We start from the raw sequence: 20,475 nt of genomic DNA, 5'->3' as shown, positions 1-20,475 counted from the left end.
TTCTGCTGCTCCCACTCAGGTTTCTCTGGCGCTGTGAAGATCAGTTAAAAGAGGATTTTTACACTTCTCTCACCTCCTTCTCCATCCAAAATGCAACAACCTGGTAAGTACACTATCAAATTTTTAATGGATTCTTTAAAATGGAGTTGAGTGGAATATAGAAAGTACTGCTTGAGCTCTTGGAGATTTTGAGTTGTGCACAGTTACCAAAGTTAATGCTTCTTAATGTTTATTTGTCAGTGTCTGGATATGCCAACTGCCTCTTGTCAATATGGAACTTGTGTCTTCACCCAAACCATCAGTGGTGCAGTGGTTGTGCTGGATTGTGAACTCCCACACACTTTTCAGTGGTTTCTCCAGTGTTTCAGCCTGGAGGGAATGTAAATATAAGCATAAATGGTTTTGAAAGTGTGCCTTTTTTCTGTGTTTCAATGGCTCATGCATAAGAGTTGGTATGGCCGACAAATCAGCACTGATTGCTAATTAAAAAGTGGAATATATTAAAGGAGTTGCACACTTCCACTTCTGCCTCCAATTGCAACCCTGGCTGTATGAGTGTGTGCTAGGGAAGCTCTAATGGATACAGTCTAATTACTTGCCATTTTTGCTTTGACTTAACAGTTCATGAATTACAGTAACTCTGACTAACAGATCACTGCTGATTACTAATTAAATGGCAGAATTTGGTTTTATGCACTTCCAGCTATTACGCCCACAAAAAGTGACATTCCCCATCTTAACAAAAAAGCTTTTTCTCTGCTTGTTTGTTGATGTGTAAAAGCTGATGCTATTGTCCCTTTGGAAAAGAAAAGTTCTTTGGGCACATTTAACAATAGCAGTTGATAAATACGTTTCAAAAGTAAAGTTGCTGCTATGCTGCTATAAATGAGGCTTTGGGGGGAAAGTGTTCAAGGCAGCTGTGCTGTTTTTGGCTGGGGCGGGGTTAATTCTTTTCACAATGGCTGATGTGTGGCTGTGCTTTGGATTTGTGCTGGGAGCACTGTGGATAACTCAGGGATGTTTTGGTTATGGCTGAGCAGGGCTTACACAGAGCCCACAGAGCTGAGGCCTTTTCTGCTCCTGGCCTCAACCCCACCAGCCAGGGGGATGCACAAGGATTTGGGAGGAGACAGAGCCAGGCTAGCTGACCTCAATGACCCAAGGGATATTTCAGACTGTGTGATGCCGTGCTCAGCATAAAACTGGGGAAGAAGAAGGAGTGGGAATGTTCAGAGCAATGGCTTTTGCCTTCCCAGGTCACTGCTGTGTGTGATGGGAAGTCACTGTTACGGCTTTCCCAGGGATGGCTGAACACCTGCCCACCCATGGGAAGTGGGGATTGAATTCCTTGTCTGGCTTTGCTTGTGTGCATGGCTTTTCCTTCCCTTATTAAAGTGTCTTCATCTCAGCCCACAAGTTTTCTCACTTTTTCTTTTCTGATTTGCTCTCCCTCCCACCTGGTAGAGTGAGCGGCTGATGGGGCTGAGTTCAACCATGACAGCAGCACCAGGACTCCGTGGTTCCTGCCACTCCCATCCCTTATGGATCACCTCAGCCCTCCTTAAATGAGCCCACAGAACAGAGTTTTAATCCTTTAGCTACAGGACGGGATAATTCATTCCTTGCCACAGGGACTCCCCAGGTCACCCAGACAGTTGAACAAATGGATTGACTTCCTTTCTCTTTATTTGCCTTTTCTACTCAACAGACCCAGAATTTAATCTGATTCCTGACAAGATCAGTACTCTCCTAATTTGTGATATGTTTTAATTTGTGATAGTGATCTGTAGAGGTCAGCTGTTGAGGCTGGCAATTCTTCTCATGATGGTGTCTGCCTGCTGCTGAATGGCAGTGGGTAGAGTAATGGAGAGCCTGTGAATGGCATAACTGCTATAACCCTTGCTGAATGCAGAGAATATTGAACTTGCAGAAATATTCAGTTTTATCCCAGGCAGAGAATTAGACCTTGTTAAAATTGCCACCAGTCTTTTCAAAATTGCCACCAATCTTTTCAAATCAAAGACATGGCAGCCTGATAAACTTTTCTTTATGCTGGTTTCACTTTTTACAGAAACACAGCAAAACTTTTATCCTAAAAAAAAAAAAAAAAGACTGTTCTTCTGAAAAGAAATTATGCTTCTCTAATATCTTTCAGTTTGTGAGCAGGCCCCTAAGCATGTGAATATTTCAATATGCAGTTTATAAAAATCCATCAGAGATAGTGCTCAAGAGCAAGGGTCAAAAGAAATGGTATGATACTTGAGATCCCATATATCAAAAAGCACAGTGTAAGAATCCTTGGCATATAGGTGATCTTAATGGTCCCTTCTGGACTTAAAATGTATTACAGAGAGAAACTATCAAGTCATTTTTATAATTTAAAGCTTTATCTTTTCCTTGTTAGTAATTCTTCCTGTCTGAATATCATTGTTCACCTTAAGCAAAATAGAGAATATATTATTAGTGGAAGGTAATAAAAAGGACTCAGTGTTATTGCGGTCACTACCCGTAATAAATGTAAAATTTGGTGTTCCAAAGGGTGTCAAAAAGGTCCTTTTCTCTTTGTTTCCATCTAAAGTATTTCTTAGCATTGCTAGCAATTGTAACTCAGAGCAACACATTTCTACAAAGACAAGAATATGGCAGTGTCTGAAAAAACAAACTATCCCAGGTCATCATAAACAAACCACTGGAGTGATGGTTAGAAAATCTTTATGAGCAAGAGAAGCCCATGTGAAATTGTGAAATTAGGACTTTTGACTACAAGGCTTCAGAAAACAGTTTCTGATACTTACCTGTAACTCTGTGTTGTTCATAATGGTTTTATCTTAAAAAAAAAAGAAGAGATTGGGAGATTTTAAAATGTATAGCTATCCAGAGAGATGGGGCAGTTGCTTTCAACAGGCATTTTCACTGAGACCTACTGTGCCTCACGTTCTCCATGTGCCTGAACATGTGAGCTCTGCCTGTCCTCATAGTCTTGGTGAGTATTGAGATGAAGTTTTCTGCAGCTGACAGCCCACAGGATGTAAAAATTCCAGCATTTGCTCTCTTTGAGTGGGAAATCACTGGAATGACTCAGCTTGAGTAGTTAGCGTAGCAAGAGTGACCTTTGGAAGAAGGCTGTCATATGGAGCTACTCTGCCACTACTCTCCCCAGTTTTCCTTTACTCAAGAATGGCCAGCTTCAGAGAAAAGGTTCACTACTTTAATTGAATATTCTCCATACTGAGAGGAGTAAAAATAAACATTCTTCTGGGTTTATTCACCCATATGCTGGAATCATCCGAGTGCGACATCTGAGAGGAGCTACATGATTATGATCGGAAACGAGAACAAAGTCCATCTTGTGCGAATTCTTGTTTCTTCCCTGCAGACTTTGAAAGAGGAAAGAGATTGCAGAATCCTAATACCCATTGAAGCTCAAGAGAGCCAAGGCTGTGAGCTCCTGCATTAACCTTTTTAGCATTCTGCTGGCTAATTGTCTGTCCGCTGCACCTTTTCGTCCCAGGTTAATGGGGTGGTTAACAGGGGAGGACAGGAACAGTTGGCCAATCACACCACAAAGCAAACTGAAAAGGTCAAAGCCATGTGCTGTATTATTCATGGACTATGCCTTGCTGAGGTATCTCAGATCTCACGTCTTCTCATGATGAATTACAAGGAGAACAAGAAATGGCCCAATGTGAAATTGGCTCTTGTTAGAATAATTGTAGTTCAAATGGAGAAATGTAAAACTGTGGCCTGCTGCTGTTCTGGTTTTTGAGATTGAGTGGTGTGATCACATCTAGCCACTGAGTGAGCAGCAGGTTACATTTGTATGGCCTCTCAGCTGGGTTATAAGTTTAATACTGATTCTTCTGATTTCAGCCATCGACTTTGTTGTGGAAATACTGTGTGGCACCTAATATTCCTCCTATATCTTCTGTGTCTATAAACTCATGACTAGCTTATAGATATCTTAATATCAGACTCTTTTTCTGTTATGTAGTATTTTGTTTTGAAGTATTAATATGCTAACTGCCAAGAGGCCCTCAGGAGTGGACCATTACCCAGTCTTATTCTCAAGAATTTGCCATCTGTAGAGTCAAATTTGAAGCATAGCTTTGTGTAACCATTATATTTTCCTTCATCTTGGATGTGAAACAGAAGGAGATGTGCCTGAGGTGCATCAAATTGAGTGGAGTCCCTCTCAGTGACCCCACAGAGCTCAGCCACAAGCAGAGCACTGCTTTAATCCCTGCCAGTGGATCTCTTTACTGCATGTCCTTGTTTAGTTCCTACAATTGGATGCCATGAGTTCACCTCATCTTGTTCCTCTTCTGATGTGTTTCGTGCAATACTTTAGATGTAGACCCATTTTGAACCATAACCTTGTATTTTTAAAGTGTTTTTACCATACCCCTTTGACAGGAGAGATGTCACAAATATTTTCAAGAGCAACCACTGCCTGGTCTACCTTCTTCAGGTTGTAATTAGTGTGTAACCCAAGAATATACCATCCTTAGCACCTGGAGGAGTTGATTTTCCTTGTGTCTCTTGCAGGAAAGACTTTCAAGGCAGTCTTAGAGGAAAGGATATATTCCTTATACCTTTTCTTTTCCTACCCTTTCTTAAAACTGGTAATAGTGTTCTTTGCTTTTCTTTGAGTGGTTTCAACTGCCATCAGTTGCCTGGGGGCAGTGAACCTGGCTGTCAACAGATAAATCATTTCTGTGACAAAAAAATTTCTGTGATGGAGGGAAACAAGCCCCCATCATTCATGTGGGAACAGGTCTGTGAAAGAGAAGTGACCTGAAAGTGGAGCTCGTGGGGAGTGGTCTCAGATGTGTCCTTGTGCATGGGACTAAAATAGCCACAGGAACCATGGGCCAGGCTTTTTAATGTGCCCTTAGCAAAAAAATGAGGATGAGGAATCAAGTCCAGCTTGTAATAATATTTCCTGAATGAGAGAAACTGTGGTTCATGACTTCACCCCATCGAAATTGCCAGCTAGGTGGCCAGAGGATTGTTACAACCCCGTCTGCACTTTATTAAAAAGGAAGTTTATCTACTTCCCCCTCCGTCAACTTCCTCATTGTCCAACCAAAATGTAGTATATCCATGGAATAAATGATTACCTTTTTTTTTTTCACAACGTGAATAGTCCTGAGTAAAATGCTATGCACACTGGGGCCTGGGGATTCTGTGCATTACAGATGGGTATTTTTGGAAAACAGCATTGCCCTTCTCCATGACAAGAGGCTTCTTTCATGTTTGTTTGGTGTTGTTTCCTGGCTGACCTCATCTCCTGACATCTACTTTTGTCTGAGGCTCTCAGGGGGCTAAAGGGCACAGCAGCCAGGTGTCGGCCTAGATGTTTGTGACACCCTTGCAGATTGATTTGGGCTATGGCCTCTCTCTCCCTCTCTAAGTGATGTATTGATCTGCTGTGTAGGACAGGTTTTCCGCCCTCCTTGACATCCGAAAAGTGAAATGTCACATCTTGCCTGGGATCTGGGTCTCTCACAAAGCTCTGCCATGAGACTGGAACGTTTCTCTCACTGTGCTCGGGTCCCCTTGCTCACGTTGCACACACAACTGTTTTTTCTTGGCAGTGCTGCTTTTTTCTTCCCAAGGATCACCTGCTTTCTGTGCACTTAATTTTTTTTTTTTTTTCCCAACATTCTGGGTAAAAATACCCGACTTTCATTAAATATCGCAGAATTCTGAGCCAGCTTGAAACACATCAAGAGTATTTATTTAAGAGCCTCATGATTTACCAAAGTGTGTGCTGTGACTCGGTGATCCGTGGAGAGCAGTCTCTCTGATTTAGTGCATGTCTGCTCATCAAAGATGGATGATTGCCACTATGTGTCATAAAACTTCATCTGACAAAACCAACTCCATGGCAAAATAATGCCATCTCCAAAGGGCAATAACTCTTTGTTTCTCTGTCCTACATATTTAAGGAGCTCTGATTTTTCTCAAAAAGATTTCTTTATTCTGTTAACAATGAACAAAGGACCATCAAAGCTTTTGCCAGTGTTTCTTATTTTTCAGAAATCTTTTTTGAGAGCCTGGGAAGGTGATCTCTAGCAGCTAAAAACTTGTAGACCTTAGAATGCTGTCTGTGATAAAGATAATGGGAATTAAATGGCTAAATACCTTTTGAGGTCATAGATTTTTAATTAAATCTTAGGGCTGGAGGGCTGGATTTTTCCTTTCTTTCTATGCTTTTGTTTTAAAATCACCCTTGCATAAGAAAAAGCAGTGAACTGAATGCTGGTTTTATAAAGGTGAGGTTATTTTCTTATGGAGTACACACAGTGCACTGCCAGCCTTAGCAGAGCCTGTCAACTTCACCTGGGCAAGCATCACCTGCTCAGGTGACCTCTGGTCTGTTGCTGGCTGAGGATCTCTGTTTTCCATGCTGCTTGGGTGAGAAGCCAGCAGAGGTTTATAGTTTGGATGCAGAATATTCTGACAGCAGGAAATTTTTGGCTGGGTGTTACTTACAATTTAAAATGCAATACAATTGAAATTTAATAAAAATTAATGCAATTTAAATTTTAATTAATACAACTTAAAGTTAATTCAATTTAAAATAAGCCTTTCACAGACAGCTCAGACTAATGAAGTACAGAATAAAATCTTGCTAAAGATAATCTATAGAAAGGGGAAGGATCATTAAGTAGAAAGATGACTTTCACTGGTCTATCTACTCAATACCTATAAAATCTATAAATCTTCTCTTTGGATCTGTGGCTAAATATTAGGAACAGAAATGGACAGGTTTGGACATGGACATGTTTTCCATCTCAGCTGTTCTCATCCTTTTGTTTCTGAAGAAATTATCTTCTGCTGTGTTTAAGTAGTTTTCAATTAGTCCAATATGTAATTACAAAGAAGAATGTCCCTTTACCTCTATAAAAAAAAATCTTAAAAACTTTTGTGATGAGTTTATTTCAAAACTAATTGTCATTAGAAAGCAAAACACATTAGGGCACCTCTCGTACACTTGGCTGCTGTAGCAGTACCCAACTTCAAAATTTTATTTTTTTTCTCTTTCTATTTGGATTCAATGACTTTACTGCTGTGGAATAGACTCTTTCATTGAAATCTGTTCATTGAAACCAGGAATTTATCACAACTCTGCCTTTAAATGGCATTGAAAAACAGCCACTTTAAAAGGAAAGGATGATGAGGAAATTAATCTCAGGCAAGTTTTTCTTGATAAAGAAAGAGAACAGAAGCTTCTGGCATTTATATGCCAAAAATCAACACATGGAGAAAAATGAGTATTCCACATTGCTGTGGCAAGAACCATTTTTCTATTAGATCAAAATGAAGTTCTGAATAAATATGTTTTCCTATGAATGTAATTCACTGGAGAATACAGTAAAAGAATAATGACCTCAGTATCCCCCCCAAATAAAACAGTAATTAACCTAATAAAGAGCATATTCAGGTATTCATCTTCCTTGCAGGGGTGACTGCCAAAAAGAAAAGAGAGGAACAATAGTACTGTGTACAGATATTCTGTAAATATCAAGCATTCATAATTTTCTGTCTCCCCCTCCCTTACCTTTATCCATTCCCTTTTCCAGCTTTGGCAGCACACAGTATTTCTGGAAGGCAAAGATGAGAATCATCTCCCTCCACACTGAGTTATCCTCTAGACCCAGACCCTATATAATGTGAGGATCTAAAGAATCAATCTTCCAATTGCATTTTAAGCTGAAATAATCTTGAAAAAAAACAAAACAAAAAAAAAGTCTGAATCCATCATCCTGACAGAGGTCCAGTGGAGCGTTGTTTCTGTAGGCACAACCCAGAGCAACTGACTGGGAATTGATCCCAGTGTGGTTTCCCATTGTGGCTGTTCATGTGTTGAGTTATTCCCATTGCGTTCATGTTTTGAGTTATTCCCATTGTGGTTGTTCATGTGTTGAGTTATTCCCATTGTGTTCATGTGTTGAGTTATTCCCATTGTGGCTGTTCATGTGTTGAGTTATTCCCATTGTGTTCATGTTTTGAGTTATTCCCATTGTGGTTGTTCATGTTTTGAGTTATTCCCATTGTGGCTGTTCATGTGTTGAGTTATTCCCATTGTGGCTGTTCATGTGTTGAGTTATTCCCATTGTGGCTGTTCATGTGTTGAGTTATTCCCATTGTGTTCATGTGTTGAGTTATTCCCATTGTGGTTGTTCATGTTTTGAGTTATTCCCATTGTGGTTGTTCATGTGTTGAGTTATTCCCATTGTGGCTGTTCATGTGTTGAGTTATTCCCATTGTGGCTGTTCATGTTGAGCTGTGACCAAAGGGCTCCTCAGCCTGAGCTTGGAGCTGTGCCTGTGCTCTGGCCATGCTTGGTGCTGCTGAGGCTGTGGGTGTGTGAGACAGAGGTCAAGACCAGCAGGAATGTTCAGGGACTATTCCTCCTGTCCCCTGGGCTGCTGAGGGCACAAGGAATGCTCTGGGAGAGGAGCTCTGCCTGCTCCATGGAGCATTTCCAGGGGTCCAGCTGTGCTCAGCACCAAGCACGATGCTAAAGAAAAGAGCTTCTGTTGTGCTGGTGAACCTTGCTGGGCACTTGTGCCTGGGCTTCTGCTCCCTGGTTGCCAACAGATCCATTGGAACAGGAGCACAGAGAGGTTGGGGCTCTCTGAGGAGCCTCAGGGCTGGCTCTGCTGGGGTGTGCTCACTGTATAACGGTGTGGAGGATTAGAGGAAGGCATCATTATGCCAGCCTCATTTTTAAGAAGCTGGAAATAAAAGCTTAGGAAATCACTGATCTGGCTGAAAGCACATGGGAAGGCTCAGAAGGACTGACCACTTAGTGCTGGGCTGCAGTCCAGGGGCTCAGCCATATTATAAACAACCACTAAACCCCCAAGACTCCTCTCCAACAGACCAAATGAAAATATCTGCCTAACTTTCTTCTGCAGCTAAAAGTCACTGCTTCTGTTTTGGGGGCAGTTTCTGCGTTTGGGTGAGCACAAAGAGTGAGAGGAAACAAAACAGGTCCTTAGTGATGGGCAGGCTGTGGGGTGAGGGCAATGGTGGCACCAGAACAGCAACAGGCTTTACAGCAGCTCCTTTAGGACAATCCATGAGCTCTGGCACTGCTGGTGATGTCACCAGAAGGTCCCAGGGGAATGATGCTCCTACCTGGAGCTGTAGCTTGGCTGCTGTTGTGTGCTTTTCATATTGATAGAATACCTGTCAGCTCCAGCCCCCAAAATAAGTTCTACTATGGCATATCAGAGGTGGAAATAATAGTGGCTTACATAATTGCAATGTTACTGGCACAGCTGATGAGCTGATGATGTTATTTGCACAGCAGTGATGACATTCAAACCCTTGCCGACTCACAATTACCCGGTGTGTGCTGAGCCCGAGCAGGATTTAAATTACCAGGGGAACACAATGAAAATACAGTCTCTTGACAAGATAAAGGAGGGGGCAGTGGTGGAGAATGGCTTAAAAATCTCTTTTTGGTGGCTGTGGTGTTCACTAGTGCTAATTCATGGCTTTTTACCTTGCACATTTCATTTTAAGAAAGTAAATTGGAAGCATTACATTCTGCCTTTTTGCCTTGATTTAAAACCTGTCTGTGCCTGCTCCTCTGCTTCCTGGCTGTGGTGAGGCACCTTTGGGGCTCTCCCTGGGAAATGCAAATTTCTTGAATCAATAGCTTCACTTTTTTCTTTTCTATTTTTCTTCCCCCCTCCCAGTAGAAGTTTAAATAAGAATACATGTGGGTGGGAGTAGGTAGGACACCGTTTGTAGCCAGCCCAAACATGATGAGTGTTAGAACAACAGCTGAAGGAAAGTGGATTTTGGAGAAGATTTATTCCCGAGCAGAGCAATAACTGGCAACAAGACTGGTGCTAAGACAGAATCCCAGGGATCTCTGGCTGAATCCTGCAGCTGCCTTCAGGCCAAAGCAGTACTGAACCCCAGGTGAGGAGCTCTGCTGGGCTTGGCTCACAGCACAGCACTCACTGCTGGTGTTAGCAGTGATGCACATGAGGCTCATTGTGGGCACGATCCCAGCCCACACAGAGATCAATAGCACCAGGTCAGTCCTTTGCAGGGTTTGGGTTATGGTGCTCACCAGGTCAGCCCTTTGCAGGGTTTGGGTTTGGGTTATGGTGCTCACCAGGTCAGTCCTTTGCAGGGTTTGGGTTATGGTGCTCACCAGGTCAGCCCTTTGCAGGGTTTGGGTTTGGGTTATGGTGCTCACCAGGTCAGCCCTTTGCAGGGTTTGGGTTATGGTGCTCACCAGGTCAGTCCTTTGCAGGGTTTGGGTCATGGTGCTCACCAGGTCAGCCCTTTGCAGGGTTTGGGTTTGGATTGTGGTGCTCACCTGTCCTGCCTTGATCCCAGGAGTACCCAGGTGTGCCAAGGCAGTGCTGGGCAGGTGGGCAGAGGATTCACAGCCCGTTGCAGGGCTGTGCTCAGCTCCTGTAGCTGAACGTGCTGCCTGACTTCCTCAGAGTGAAGCCCCTTCAATCCTTTCCTCAATGTACAAAACCACACATCTGCTTTTCCATGGCTTTATGGTCTTTTCCTTGAGTGCCTGGTGACCTGAGAACTTCTGAAGACAGACTGGGCTTCACCCATTTTTAATCCTCTTTAATCTTTATTTCAAGATATTCTGAGTGTTCCCTCCACCCCAGTTACTCTCAGCATTTCTGCTTTGGATCAGTGTCTGCAGCTGGGGTCCACCTGGAGGCTCCTCAGTGCACAACTGCTCCATCCACTCAAGTTCCTCACATTTCTTCCTCACTAGCTCCTGATTTCAGACTGCTCCTGTCCCTATTTCTCTCACTGGATTTTTCTCTCTGTCTGTAGTCTGGCCTCTGTGATCAGCTGGAGGGAGCAGGAGAAGGAAATGAACAGAATGAAGATCCAATGGAAAAAGGGAATAGAGAAATAAAAAGATGTCTTTTAAGCTAATTACATGCTTGGTCCACAGCACATCCTGTAGGTGCTTTGGGATCAAGGCAAGCAGAGGAATGTAGGGTTTTGGGGACAGAAATCTGAAAATGAACCAGGTCCTCAGGGTTTATTTTGTGCTCTTTATGTTAATATTGTATTTATTTTACTTTGCCCCCAAATTATTTGTGTTTCAAATTCTTGCCCCAGTCATGTGTCATGGAAGATATCAACGTTGGAAATTGTTGCTTTGGGGAGAGGCAGAACAAAAAGAAAGGGAATTAAAAATCAAAGCACCTGGGCCTTTGCAAGAGCACACATAGGTGGTGTTGATGTTTTCAACTCCCTGCCTTCAGCTTAGACCCATGAGTGATCCAGGGGCCCAAGGCTTAGGGGAATTAGGAGAGACAGATCTCCAGGCTGGTGGCTGAGTGAAAATGTGAAACAGGGCAACAAAAGCCAACTTGTCTGGCTCACCTGAAGGAAATTACATGACTTTTTTATGCCAGAGGAAAGCATGGGAAGGACAAGGCCTCTGTGGGTGCCCTTGGAGCCAGCAGCAGAGGCACAGCCATCAGCACAGACCTGCAGCACCGACAAGTTGTGTCTCAAAGGTGTTTCTGCTCTTTTATTCTTGGGGAAAATTGGCTGGATGAGCAAGGTTGTGTCTGCCTCTCCTCAGTGCCACACATCAAGGCGTTTCTATTCTGACATGGAGTGAGAAGGTGAAAAGCATAATTAGTGCACCAGGAGTAGCTGGATGGACTGTAAGTCAATTAGTCTGCTCTGAATCTCACTTCTGAGTTTGCTGAGAGGAGAAAATTATCTGTGTGAATACTGAGCTGATCAGCTCATTCTTTATTGAAATGGTTTTCCATTGGTCTCTAAGGCTGGGCACAATCTGTAAATTCTTCTGGTGTTGGTAGATGTCTAATGCAGTTTCTGTCTGCAGTGAAAACATCAGGGCCCTTTGGGTAACAGGCACTGCAAGAGGATTAGCTGGAGGGATGAACTGCAGAGGGTCTTATCAGGTGAGACAAAATGTGGTGTCCCTTTGGCTTAGGGTTTGATTTGAACCTGCAGGAGTTCTTGAAAATGACATCCTATAGATTCCCACACAAATAGGGATCACACAGGCCTTGTTTGGAGCATATGAAAATCTTTCTGATCCTGCCCTTTTGTAGCTGCTGGCCAGTGATGGATAAAGGGGAGTGCCTGGCTGCGGGGAGTGCTGAGCCCTGCTCTCTGGATGCCATCCTGATTGATTTGCTTGCGCCGTGCAGGGAGGTGGAAGCTGCACTTGCTGGCTGCAGCTGAATTACAATCATGGCAAGCTTTCACTGTAAGGGACTCTGGAGGTCACCTGGACCAGCCTCCTCTCCAAAGCAGGGCTTCATTCTCCATTTCTGAAAAACTCACTGCATTTCTGGTGATGCCCCTATCTGAAATCTTGTGGGTGCTCGTGGTTGTGCCCTGAAACACCCCAGTGCCAGAACATCCTTCCCTCTTCCTGGGCACTCCTTGGGATAAGACATCATCCCACAGATGGTTCCTAACCCTGTGACAGGCACTGACTTGAGCAGGGCAATGCTGTGGGACCATCCATCATCCCACTGCCTTTGTCCAAGTCCTGATGGGCCACAGATGTCACAGAACTTGTCAACCTTTGCTGTGAGGGGCCCTTCCAAGGAACAGATGTCTGTGTTACTGACTGTCCAAAGGAAGCTTTCATCCAAAAATGAGGGAGCTGTTCTCTTCACAAGCTGGCTTGAAAGCACATACAACTTTTAACAGACCAACATGAATTTATTTGAGTACAAATGCATAATATCAGTTATAGAGTCTGCTAAAGAGTTTGGAATAAAATGAGAAAGAGGCAGAATCCAATAAGGAAAAACTCCTCTAGGGAAATAACTTCGTTTAGAACAAAATTTACTTGGATAAGCAGCAAGCAGACCCTGTAAATTGTTATATCATTAAAACGTGTCTCGCATGGCTGCGTGTGAATGCACCCTCTGTGGTGTGGTGCCTGAACATCCAAACTTCCCAAATCCCAATGCAGCTCTGAGGAGTCATGCTCAAGGAAGAGACAGGTGTTTTTGGAGATGTCTGCAGGAGCTATAAATAACAGGTAATGGCAAAAAGGATCTCCTGGCATACAGACTCTGTTTTTATTGCTTGGGAGCTTTAAGTAATAGAAGGCAACTGAGCTGCCTTCAAACATGAAACTCCCCTCAGTGTTTTCCTTTGTCTCCCATAGGAACTTGCTGAAGCACTCCTTGGAGTGGCTGTAACCAAAGGAGCAGTACTTGAAGGGTCCATGAGTAAGAAGGGATGGCTGTACAGGGTGTGGAGGGACAGCTTGAGGAAAGCTACTGATCTTTTAATAAAGATTAAATCCCAATCCATACCTTCCATTAAAGTCAATTAGAACAGAGGTTGCTAGGTGTTGGGAGGGGAATAAACTCCTGATTTTACTGTTTGTGTGCTAAGTGAAGCAGATTTGTTCTGTTTTGCAAGGGAGGAGTTCTGGGCAGGGCAAAGCCTCTTCCCTGCTTTTTGTGAGCACCCAGCTCTCACCTTGGGCCTGCTGCTGGAAGTGTTCATACTCAGATGCAGATCCCAAAGACCAATCTGCTGTCCCTCTGTCACTATAGGACACGAAACAACATGAGTGCACACTGCTCTCAAGGTGAAGGAAAAGGGGAAGTTTATTTTCTGACTCTAACACAGTTTTCCAAAAGTGACAGTGGATTGGAGGGTGACAGTGCCAACTCTCCAATGACACTGGACAAACCAACAGTCCATCAAATCTCTCCTCCTCTATAAAAGAATGCAAAACAGTAAGTTATTTACAGAAAGCGTGTGAGAAAGTTTGCTACGAGAATGTAAACATCAGAAAGCTTAGAAAATCTTAAAAAATCAAAGTGCCATCCCTCCATTGCTGGTACTCCTTTCCTGTCCTTCCCCACTCCTCGTTTACATGCACAGCCTTGCTCTAAAGGGGGAATTCTGACAGACAGCTCTAGTGTGCCTTCCCACTGAGCAGGGATGAGCTCAGTGAAACATGGAAACCAGAGTTTGCCTGGAGCTCCTCAGCACAGCAGCAAAGCCCCAGTGCTAAAAGCAGATGGTGGAAAGAGTCTTTGTTGATGAGGAAAGGGAAAAAAGTAACATTGATGCTGCTAATGAATTATGTTTAATAACTAATGACAATCCTTCAGTACTTCACAAACTCTCCTGAAACCCCTGTCCAGCACAGTGTTTACTATCAGCAGCCCTGTTGGCTCACACCATTTTTCAGAGCAGTAGCAATTCCTGCTAACAGGAGTTTATAGGGCTGAGACCTTGTGTGGTTGAGGGCAGCAGGTGAGCACGCTGCCGTTTATATCTGACAGCACCATTAGCAAGGGCTGGGGAAATGTTTACCTAAATCCTCATGTTGGGTCTGGCAATGCCCAGAACTGCCTGTGATTTAACTGCCAGGCAGACACAAGCACCTACATTATTCCAATTTTAGGACACTTACTGCTTAGTTGCCAGATTTGCTGCTATTTAAAATTATTCCGGTGACTTATCACACCTGATAGCTTGGTGGAATGGGCCAAAGGCCTTCTCAGCACAAAACTCCTTCCTGACAGCATTAGCAGTGTTCTGTTGGAGCTGTCATGGCCCTGTTATGGATATAGATGATATCTGTTATAGACTGATTGATTTAGCTGGAAAAACCTATGCTTTTATGTACAGAAATTTCATTTCTTTCTGGTGTGGAGCAGAAAACTTAAAACTTCCCATGTCTCCTTCAGACCTGGATAAAATCTTGTGTGCTCCAAAGGTCCCTGTTAGTAGCTGATGTTCTTACATGGCAGTGCTGGTCTGTCATGAGGCAGAGATGTTTGGTGTCTGACCACTCAAAAGCTCCCTCCTATGGGACACTGGTGTCAGGAGGGTGGGAAATGGGCAGGATGCTTCTCTTCTTCCAGAGTAGCCAAAGGCCATGTAGGCATCTTGCTGGGGTCCCTTTTCTTCTCTTGCATGCAAGGCATAAAGAACCAGAGCCTCACTGGGGCAGACATTGATTTTGGGAACAGGAGTATGGATAGCAGCTGAAATCCCACTGTCACCTCTCTCTTACTCAAGAAGTTCTGTGAATGCTGTTGTGCTTTAATTGTCCCTGTGCTGTGCTGGGGCTGATTTATTGATAGGACTCTTTGGTTGCCTACAATTCTTTTATATCACCTGAGATTCTATGGGGAAAATCTCATTTTCTGCTCATGAGAACAGAATCCCCACTCCCTCTGCTTGATCTAAAGACTTCACTCAGCATGAGGTTAGAACCTCTGCCACAGTTATTCTCTCTTGAGGCTGTTGCTGATTCAGAGTTAATCCTTTCCAGAATGTCTCAATGTTTTCTGTAATCTTGATATGAAGCCACTCTTCAGTCAACTCCAAGGAAAATTCTTGCATTTTTACCTGGTTTTCTCTGCTCTTCAGGTTTCCTTCATTCTTAGTCTACTTGAACTGGTGCCATTAACATTGTTTTTCTTTTGCATTTGCACTTTTCTGACTTCTACTCCTGTTTCAAAAAATTATCCTTTTCCTACCCTTTCCCACCCTTTGCTTTCCCTTTTCACAGTGAATTCACACGTTCATAAAACACACAGCCCCAAAAAGGAATAAACCAGGAACTGATTTCCTTCTCTAAATTTGGGAATAGCCAAGTTTGAGCCAAGAAATTTCACTAGAACTCAGTGACTTTTGCAGCCTTTGTGCAGCTCCCAGTGGCTGTGGCCTGGGCTTGGGTGACTTTATCAGGTGTTGCAATGTCACATCCATCAAAAGCTGCTGGAGGAGCCAGCAAATCCTTTTCAGCAGCATGGGCACTTCCCATCAGCATCCCATGAATCTCCCTCCTTGCTCCTTTGGCTGACTGAGAGCCCAGCAAGGCTGGGGCCCTTTTCCATGGCTTGATTTTCAATTAAGAGATAATGTCAGTGGAGAAGCACAGTTCATCAGGCATTGTTGTTGCAGAAGGCAGAGATGTGGTGAGCAGAGGTCAACTGCTCAAAATCTACGTGCCTGGCTAAAATATTGTATGATATGTTGGGCTAATTTTACTTCATTTTATATTCACATATATTAGTGCAGCTTTTGTTATATTCTTATCCTTATGTAAGTTACATCTGTTCTTTTATTCACTCACCCATGTTTGCTCTGCTTTCAGATTTATGAAACAGGCATTCCACTGAGCTCAGCAAATGATGGGCATAATAACTTATCTAAATTGCAAAGTATGTGATGCCCTTGAGGTAAACTCAGTTGTGAAGGTTTTATGAAGTGTCTCACATGTGGAAGTGGAGGAAAGTGTTTATTTGCCAACTCCTGTCTCTCCTTTGGCTGCTCAAATGATGTTAAGAGGATCCTGTGAAACTGCTACAAAAGCCTAGGGGCTAAATGGAGGGGAGAAGTAGAGCTGCATTATTATCCTGGTAGAGAAAGCAGAGCCATCCTGGCACTTCCACTTACACAGCTCTTCCCTCTTTGGATGTCAAAAGTTTCTGCTTGGCAGGCTCTGAAGTATCTATTTATTTAATGAAATGCCTCTCACTGTAACAATATTGTGAGGCTTTATTAATGAATTTATGGTTATGAGATAGGAAAGTAATCTCTTTTTTCTTTCTTTCTTTTTTTTTTCTCTTACAGAGGGGCAAAGGCTCTGTAGAGGAAAGGGGGGCTGTTTTATTTATCTGAGATACTCCAACCCCCTCTGCCTGCCTGTGGCTGCTGTAAAGTCCTTCATTGACCATGCAGAGTCCTGATTCCTTGAGTTATTCAGGGCCAAGCTTTACTGCCAGTCCCAGCACTGATGTGCACATCAGATCTCACCAAAGAAGCTCACCAATAATAGCCAGATCTGGCTATTTCAGAGTGTCCCCCTCTGCTTAATTCTGTGTCTGGAGTTTTGTGGGACAGAGCTGAGTTAACATCCAAATTTCCCTCAAAATCTCTTGGAGTTTCCTATTCATTAATGCTGAGCCTTGTGCATCAGAGATCGTTGCTTAAACCACTGGGCTAAATAAGTCTTGCTAAAATAATAAATTTAAATATAATTTGAATTAAAAAGAGAATTTACACTTTAAAATCCAGTAAGCAAAACTGCATTTCTACCTGTCTGCTGGTGAAGACTTAAGCACCTTTTAGAAAGAGGGTTTGATTCTCTTTTCCTTAATGTTTCCTATTGAAACCTTGAGGTGGGATTCTCATGCATAAAGGGGAGTTTCAGAGAGGTTAATTCTCATGCAGTGCTGAAGTTGTGATTTTTTAAATACCTTCAAGGCTCAATTTATAACACATTTTGGACAGAGCCAGTAACCAAAAAAATAGTCCTAAGCCTTGGTATGTTGCCTCAAATCCTCTGTGAGCCCAGTGGTCTGGCCACAAGCAAGCTGAGTTTGGGAATTTCTGACAACTATAAAAAGAAGGAAGTTAGTAAGTTTTTCTTAGGAATGTCCATATTCCTGGAGTAGAGTTTAACTCAGTCCCTCCATTCATTGCTGGAAAGCTTTGAGGGTGTCTGTTTCCCCAGTTGCTGGGGAAATTTTACCCAGGGGCCTGTGAGTAAAAGCGTCAGTAAAATCCTGCAGAATAGGGATGTTGGGAGACTGAGCAGACCCATCTTCCCTGCCTCTGAGGCACTCCTCAGGGACACCTAGGAGGTGGGGAAAGGCTCTGTAGGAGGATGTTTCTGACTCTCCCAAGGCAATCTGGGCTTTCCTGGGTCGGCTCCCCTCGTGGCTGCAGGCACTGCCTGCTGATACTGAGAGAAGCACCTCCCGTGCTCTGATGTTCTATATTTTTCCAGCTAATTATGAAGTAATTTTTCATTTCTTGGTGTTTAAACTCACAAAATAATTAGCCCATTTGATAAATTAGTTGGCTTAAAAACGTAAATCTGTCAGTGAATTGGATGAGCAGTGCAGCACCCAACCCACTTGCAGCTACAGATCTATTGCTACTTTGTCAGTCCTGTAAATTCAAAATTGTTCAGATTAATTCCAAACTAATTTCATAAACCCTCCACTATGACAAGAGGAAAAGTGTTTGGGTGTCAGGCTTTGTGCCCTTTGATGTCAGATTTCAGCCTGAGTGAATTTTTTATGGCTGACTCTGGAATATCAAACCCTGAAAACAATGGTTTGTAATGGCAATTCTGACAGACCCTTTAACCATTTGGAAAATAGGCACAGCTATAACCCTGCTGCATTAGAGAAAACTGTTGAGTGCTTTCATTAGGTGCAACAGCTGTTTCTATTGCAAAAGCCAAACTTCACTGGTGGGAGCATAGCTGTCAGCTTTCCAGAGCTTTGCATTTATAGCTGATTGTACAAACTCCTTTATGTTCTGTTTTTTGCTTTCCAATATATGTAAATTAATTCAATAGCAAAAATACAAAGAACTACCTTGAAACTAAATATGTGTGAAGGTTCTTTGTAGGCTCCTACAATCAGTGTCATGTGATGAGTGAGCTGAGAGATTCTGAACTTTTGGAAATGGTTCTAGCTCAAGTGATGTGGTAATCCACACCACAGAAAATTTTAATCGGATTTAATCCTCCTCCTTGGTAATGTGTTAGAGACCTTTAACCTAATGTAAAATTCTTAATTAGAGCTGATTTAAAAAACAACAACCGCAAACCACCAAAAAAATCCAACAAACCCCTCTCCTCCGAGCTCCCTGAGTGTTCTCCTGTCTCTTCTGTTTAAACAGAATTTTTTCCTAAGAACATGCTGAATGTGCTGAAATGCATTTTTTTTTGAAAAAAGTAAAGTTGATGATGCTTTTCATTTCTTTGTTCTGACATAATGCAGAAAAATATTTTAGTGTTATGAAACAAACAGTGAGTTCTGCCTGGAACAAGATGCTTCAAATCAAATAGTTATGTGAGTTGTCAGAAATTAAATGCAAACATATGCTCAGAATGCAAACGAATTTTGAAGCACCAAATTTTGTAATGGCAGGGAGCAGATTTTAATGCATTCAGTAAATTTCAATCCCAAATATTGAGTTATGCGCAGATTTATGTGGCATAAGATGGGATACCAGTCCGTTTGTAGATGTTAGCTTGATTTTTGTTAAAATTATACAGAAAGCAAAAGTATCCAGAGATATATAAAGGATGTACATACAGACAAATACATCAAAGAAAAGACTTTGTTTTACTGAATTTGCAGTGAGATATTAGTCACTCTGTGTTAAAAATATAGGAATAAACAAAATTTTGAGGAACCTTTAATAAATATTTAGCTATTTCTGTTCTATCCATTCCCACAACCTGTGGTCATTCAGAGTTGTGAAAATCAGGCTGGTTATTCAAACACCTCACTGTGGGTTAAAATGCTGACTTTGGGAAAAACTTTGAAAATCTGTCTTTGATATTTAAGTCTACTGTGTAAAATGGGAAGGTCAAGTAATAGAGAAGTACAGGGAATAGGCAATTTGTAGCTATGTCATTTACACTTATCTAGCTAACAATGTTTATTATGTAAGGCAGGAAAATATATGTAATTGTATAAGTATATATAATTTATGTCATACAGCATTTGTGTTGCAAAAGGTTCTCATGATCTGTAGGCAGGTGGGAGAAATTTAGAGACTATCCTGGTGCAATGGCAAAAAAATAGGAATATTTGTCCTTTGTTTTGTCTCACAAGCTTTTGAAAGAGATGGAACCCAGTCTGTCTATAATTTGGGGCATTTAAGATTTGATTAGTTTCTGAAAACATTCTGTTCTTGTAAAACTTTATTAAAAGCCACTGATCTGACAGCTGACTGAGGCAATACACACCTACTCAGGCTTTCTCTAAGGAGAGATAGATGCATTCTGAAATTGTAATTCAAATAACTTAGGAATTAGAATGAATATAATCACATTGAAAACACCCTGACCCTCCATCCCTGTGGTGTCTTTCAGACATCTCTGTCTCATTTGCTTGTCCTGGGTACAGAGTGTGTGCAGGCAGGGTTTGGGGTTCTCAGTGCCTTACCTGAGATCTGTCTGCAAACCCCAAGCCCAAGGAAGGGCAGTTCCAAGTCCTGCCAGTGCAGAAATCCAAACCCTGCATTCCCCAGCCTGTCACTGCATCCACAATGCAGAGTGACAGTGCATCCCTCTGAGACCTGAGGGAGCTGCAAGAACCATTAATAACATTTTCCCTCTCTGGTGACACGTTGCTGTCCTTTTCCTCACAAGGGGCTGAATGTCTGCGGTGCTCAATGTCGAGCTGCGATTTGCTCTGCTTTGAGAGACTTTGTAGAAATGTAAAACATTCCTCTTACACCCCAGCCAGACCTATTGTTCATTCTGCCGGGTCAGACTCATCTGCGCTGAGAGGCAGCACAAGGCTCCCTGCATTTTACAAATCCTTTCAGAATTAAATTGACCAGTTGCTGTGCAGGGGCTCCAGAAAAGCATTTACATGTCTTTTACCTCTCACATCACCAAAGCCTCATTTGAGCTCCACTAAGAGACCTAATTTGTTGGGCTGATTT

This window comes from Molothrus ater, chromosome 10, assembly GCF_012460135.2.
Source record: "Molothrus ater isolate BHLD 08-10-18 breed brown headed cowbird chromosome 10, BPBGC_Mater_1.1, whole genome shotgun sequence".
NCBI lineage: Eukaryota > Metazoa > Chordata > Aves > Passeriformes > Icteridae > Molothrus > Molothrus ater.
Note: the sequence above shows the minus strand (reverse complement) of the source record.